Raw genomic sequence first — 6,489 nt, 5'->3', positions numbered from 1 at the left:
AAGCTTTTTTTAATGCTTCATAAAAACACAAGAAAGGCACACCATGAATGCTATCGGTGCGTTAATGAGCATCGCTTAGTTTTTCATAATCAACACTTGTGAACGAGTCCAAACTAATTTCTCTCTGTGGTCTTCTTCCTTTGCTATCAGCATGGGTCACTACTGCAAAGTTTTCCTCACACCAGAGCTAAAAGGGTGACAGGAGGGATCTCCAGCACACAGCCTGTGATTTACAGCCTTAACTGTTACTGCAGGAAGGGGGGGGGGTGGGCTAGTGTCCCTTTCCTCCAATCAGATCTCTTGTACAGTGTTAAGTGTAGCTCTGTGCCCTCTTCTTTCCGAGTGTGAAAAACCCTTTTTATCACTGTTTTTTTACAAGGATGTACAGGTCAAATGGCTGCAGCTAAACACATAAAACTGATGGAGGATTTGCTTCATCTCGGTGTATCTTCTGAGGCCAGCCACTGGGTATATGTAAAGGTTTACAACCACTTTAATTATCCCTGCCTCATTTAGGAAATAACTGTTCTAGAAAAACAAAGGTGGGTTCTGATTGGATCACAAAAATAGTAAACCCCACCCCTTTTATTTGTAACCAATTTTAAAAATCTACCACATGGATTACATGAATAAATGTACCCGAAGCACTGTTTGTCATCTTTGCAACCAACCAGATTTTTTTGGTCCATATATTTAATGTAGTATAAGAATTATGTTGCTAAAGAAAAAAAAAAAAAAAAAAAAAAAAAAAAAAAAAAAAAAAAAAAGACGCGAGACTGAAAGGTTCATGAGCAAGTTTATACAGGCCCTTTTAAGGCCTCAAGCACACTGGAGGTTAGAAGAACACCAGTAACTTTAGCTGTAAAATGTAATGTTAAAAACACAAGTTTTGCCTTTTATTTTTAAGTAAAACTATACCCCCACAAAAGCTTGTGGCTTTTTCCAGCTGAAAAACTCCTCTTCAAACCCACTAGTTCTGTCCCCCCCCCCCCCCCAGCCACAAAACGCTGATAAAAGCCTATGTGTGCATGGACACATAGGATAACATGCTGGGGGAGATTACTGGCTGCAGAAAGGAACACCTGTAGCCAAAAACAGCAACTGTAAAACGTCCAGTGTGAATGAGGCCTAAGGGTCCACACCGATCAGATCCACCTAAAAAAAACTGACAGGCGGATCTGATCGGATGCCCCATTCAGCCCTATGGAGCAGCGGATGTCAGCAGTGACCTGTCCGCTGCCATCCGCATCCGATCCTGTCTGTGAAATCCGGACGGATAGAAACCATATTTTCTATCCGTCCACGGGATCGGATGAGAGCGGACAGGCAGTCCGCTCTCATCCCTCTTCCCATAAAGAGCAGCGGGGCTCTGACACCTCCCTCTCCGCACTGTGTGCGAAGACGGAGCTGTCATCTGCAGGCTCAGCGGGGATCGGCGGATCGATCCTCGCTGAGCAGAGCACAGTCCGCAACGGAATGCGGACCGTGTGAAAGAGGCTTAAGGCCTCTAAAAAAATGCAGCTATTCTGCATGTTGAGCCATAAGATTTTGGGGTAAAGTTTTGTTTTAAAAAAAAAGAAAAAAACAAACAGTGGCAAAACTTGTGTTTTTAACACAGCATTCTAAAGCTACTGCCGTTTTTATACAGTCCAGTGTGCATGAGGCCTAAGGATGCAGAGACATCAAGGTACTGGAAAGACATGAAAAAGAGTGAGAGGTCTTTTCAGTCATAATGAAGAGCTCATAGTGTTTGGATGATAATTCTACTTTAACCACTTCAGCTCCAGGTTTTACCTCCTTCCTGACCAGGCCATTTTTTGCAATACGGCACTGCATTGCTTTAACTGACAATTGTGCGGTCATGCAACGCTGTACCCAAAAAAACAAACACAATGTCACTGTATAAATAACACTGGCAGGGAAGGGGTTAACATCAGGGGTGATCAATGGGTTAAGTGCACTCCTAGGGAGTGCTTTCTAAAGGTGGGGGAAATGGATGCACTAGAGCAGTGGTCCTCAACCCTGGCCTACAGGGCCCACTAACAGGCCAGATTTTCAAGATAACTGAAATACATCCCAGGTGATATCATTTGCTGCTCAGTGATTGCAGTACTCTAGTCTGCATCTCCCCAAGGTAATACCTAAAATCTGGCCCGTTAGTGGGCCCTGTAGGCCAGGGTTGAGGACCACTGCACTAGAGGAAAACAGATCTGGGTTTCTGCTTAGCAGAAACACAAGTTCTCCATTTTCCTTTGTGACAGAACAGCAGTCTGTCTTGTGTACATAGGCAAACCGGGGTTCTGCCTCTTCAAGTTTGGTAGGTCCTGGCAGCCATCACGGCTGCCGGACCCTCTGATTGGGTCCCGCTGTGTCCAATCACAGCAGGAGCAGGGTTACCGCGGTGCGTGCGTGCCCCAGATTATGTGCACAAGACCACATACACGTACGCGATTTTGCACAGCTTGGCCACCCTGCCGCAGTATACATGCGGCCCGGAAGTGGTTAAAGAGCCTCATTAATCCTAGATACAGCAGGACAGCTCCAAATTTCTACAAAATAATTTAAAGGTACTCCGCGAATTCTCTGGACAATAAGCTGCATCGTGAAGAAATGTAGTCAACTATAAAACACGCTCAAGTTTATTGCCACTCTAGGGTGGCTGTAAAATAGGAAAAGCAAAAAACAATAATCAATGCTCTTATGTAGATTAGTGCAGTAATCTGTTAAAGGTGATTATGGGGTCTGTACATCTATATGAAGAAGCCCTAGATTCAGGCCAAGTAACAGGTTAAATAATGCAGGGTATTGAAGGTAATGCAACTTTCTTACAGTGTTAATTTAAAATAGCTTTTTCATTTAGGAGAGTGCACTATTAGCGTTAATCACCCCAACAGCTTTCTGTATTTCTCAAAGGCTCCAGAGGTAATATTTCCTTGCCAAAGTGGGTGAGTAAATCCCTGCAAAGCCAAAACTTGCACCAGGAAAAATATTACAGCGGTTGTGGCTGCCCTTTTCTAAAAATACCAGCTGCCTGACTGGTATGGTGAGCCAATAGCTGAATACTTTGTCACCTGAAACATCTGCAGACCAGGTGTTCGCCTTCACTGGCTTCATACTTGTTCCCAGGTTAGTGATTCTAATTGTTTTGCATGTACCACTCCATAAGGTGCAAAGAACTGCTTCGGATCATTTCTCTGCATTTCTGATTGTTCACAAGACTAAACAGAATGGTAACGTATTGACCAGGGAAAGTCATATAGGAGATTCTGGTACTAAAAGCAGGAGGAAAAACTGGCATTCTTTTAAAACATCAAAGGCAACCTAAACATTTCCTATTCAATAATGTCCCTTAGGGTCCTCTGCAGACCTTTGGAGTCTGTCGTATTAAGGCAGTTCATTTATTGGAAATAAACCACCAATACACCTCAATAGCGTAAAGGAAATAAACCACCAATACACCTCAATAGCGTAAAAAAGTTTATAACCCTTTACAGAATACATTGCATCGCAAGGCACATAGGGGTTGATTTACTAAAACTGGAGAGTGCAAAATCTGCTGCAGCTCTGCATAGAAACCAATCAGCTTCCAGCTTTTATTGTCTAAGCTTATTTGAACAAAGTGGAGTTAGAAGTCAATTGGCTACCCTGTTCAGCTGTGCCAGATTTCGCACTCCGGTTTCAGTAAATCAACCCCAGGGTCTGTATTGTAATACACCACAGCATGAGGGACCTGGGGTACCATGCTAAATATTTTTACTGCAATACACTGCATTCACATCCACATGTTATTGTCCATTGTTGATTGCATGAGAAAATGTATTACTGCAATGGATTGGTTCCTTCATCATGCCTCAGCACAATTTCACAAATAGATGCATTGTTTTATGAACTCTTGAGGGATGAGGGAAGGGGATGAATGTAAAAAAAAAAAAAAAAGTACCAGAAAATGGAATTTCAATATGCCTGCATAATTAGTGCGTCCTGCGTCAGATTACTACAACTGGCATATGCCAAACTGATGCAGAATGGTGTGCCAAATTTACATGCACTTAAGCCCAATACACAAAATTTTGTCAAAAAACCTGAAGTCATGTTCACTACAGTATTTACACCACTGTGGTAATGGTATATATAACAGTTTTAAATTAGAACATTGGCATAAGTATGTCATTTGGCACATGATCATTTATAGAAACGCGCATAGCACTTAAGATTTGGCATGGCTGGTGCAACAGGGCATAAAACTCATCCTTTACCAATGTTAATTGGGGTACAGAAAATGCCGTTTACATCACAAAGCTGACATATTTCCCTTTCTTACTTCCCCCTGTGTCTAAGTCATACACACAAAAAAGGTTCTGATCCAATTTTTCACTTCAAGAAGCAAAAAAAGGTTCTTTAGTTTCAATAGCAATTTTAGAACTTCCTTTAAAATAACATTTTGCCTTTTAATTAGAGTACTTAAATTAAGGTAAATGAAAAAATCCAGAGACACTGGCCATAAAAATTAGGCAGCATTTAGGTGCAAAGAGCTTACCAACAGGGTCCCTGAGAGATAGTTTAAAAAAAAAAAAAAAAAAAAAACACTAAAAGGGAGATTTAAATCCTCTAGAATAAGTTATCAAATTTGGGTGAACTGGCCCTTTTAAAGAGGTTGTTTGGGAAAGATTCAATCCACACACCCCCTTATAAAAGTGGGTGTTTGGTGACATAAAGCAACCCATCACATAAACATGGAAGCTGCCATTGCTGGCCCCTTTCTGGCAGGTACCTGGGTGGGTTTGACTTCAAATATCAGACCTGCACCAAGCATTTTATAAATGTCAGACATAATGGAACACTTTATCTCTATATACACTTTCCAAATCAAAGCCGGAGGTCAGCAATGGCAGCCTCTATAAAACACCCCATGTCAGTAGCAATGTAAAGTGTATTTCCACATTTGCAGAGAATTGGGATAGCACCTACTTCATAATTTGTTACAGGTTTCCATTCACAAAAACATAATTTAAAGGGTATATAAGCCCTAACAATAAAATTCTCTTATTTGCTACATTTTGGTCTGTTAAATATTGAAAGTATCTGTTTGAAACGCCAAATTAAGGCAATTCAGCAATCTTGTTAGCCGATCGCATCCCTGTGCTTCTGGACCATCAACAGCGAGCATTGTTTCCGGATTTCTCTGTGGACTATAAAACACCTCTTGTTATGGAAAAGAGAAGGAGGTGTTCGAGAGACCGAACACATGCTCCTCAGGTGAAAAGGCTGCTCAGTACTGTGGTCACCCTAGGAAGAAAGGAAGGGTGCTGAAGCAAGGATTAGCAGGTTAAAATAAATAGGGGGGGGGGGGGGGGACTAAATGCAGCCCTACATCCAATGACCAGTAAGTGGTGCAATACAATCAATTTTTATTCATGGGTTTGGATACACTTTAACAAATGTTTACAAATTGCTGCTTATGTTTTACTTGCTCTTTTCAGAAAACACAGTTAACTTCCTCTTGTAAGAAAATGTTAAAGCGGAGTCCACCCAAACGTGGAACTTCAGCTCATTTGCTTCCTCCCCCCTCTCCGGTGCCACATTTGGCACCTTTCAGGGGGGAGGGTACCCATTTTTGACAGGTACCCTTCCCCACTTCCGGGAGACAGCGCTGTCCCTCAGAAGTTTGGCCCCCTCCTTCTCCTTCCCCCGCCGCCGAGCCAATCCGAATGCCCATACCCATTAGGGACCCGCCCGTGAAGCCACAAGGCTTGACTGCCGGGCTCCCTCACCGGCAATGGCGGCAGCATCCGACAGCCGATGGAAACATCAGCTGTGGTGCCGACATCGCTGGACTCCAGGACAGGTAAGGGTCCTAATATTAAGCTGCTGATTTAATTTTTGGAGGGGGAGAGGGGAGGCTAAAAACACCACTTTAAGAAAAAGGGTGGGGAGTTATGATTTACCAAAACGAATACTGTCTGTACTTTGCTGGCAGATCTTATTAGGAGTTGTAAACTAGATCTAAACATGGTCTGTCCTAACAAAAGGTTACAAAGCCTAAAGCTGGATACACACTATACAATTTTCTTTAGATTTACCAAAACCTTATAATAGGAGGTCAAACCTAAACACTTTCAATTTGTATGCAATCAGGCAGGTCCTTGCACTACATAGTTGAAGGTAAATCTACCAACAAAATTGTATAGTGTGTATCCAGCTTAAGTCTTGGATCTGCATTGTAGTGCTCAAAGGTTTGCTTCAAAACTACTAAAGAGGTAAGAAACATTTTTTTAAAAATACATTATGCTGTCTGAATGAAAACACAAACAAAGCGGGGATTTCTCAAACATGACTGCAAATGTGGAAATACATTTTAAGGTTCTTGCTCCATTTCTATGGGGGATTAAAGGCAACATGTAAGGTATGGACTAGGCTCTGAATCCACAACTGCTGCAAACATTAGGTTAGGTTTTGTCATGTATACTAACAGAACTGACTAGAGGACCA

This window comes from Pelophylax lessonae, assembly GCF_965119305.1.
Source record: "Pelophylax lessonae genome assembly, chromosome: 7".
Taxonomy (NCBI): Eukaryota; Metazoa; Chordata; class Amphibia; order Anura; family Ranidae; genus Pelophylax; species Pelophylax lessonae.
The sequence above is the reverse complement of the archived record's forward strand: the minus strand, read 5'-3'. Positions refer to the sequence as shown.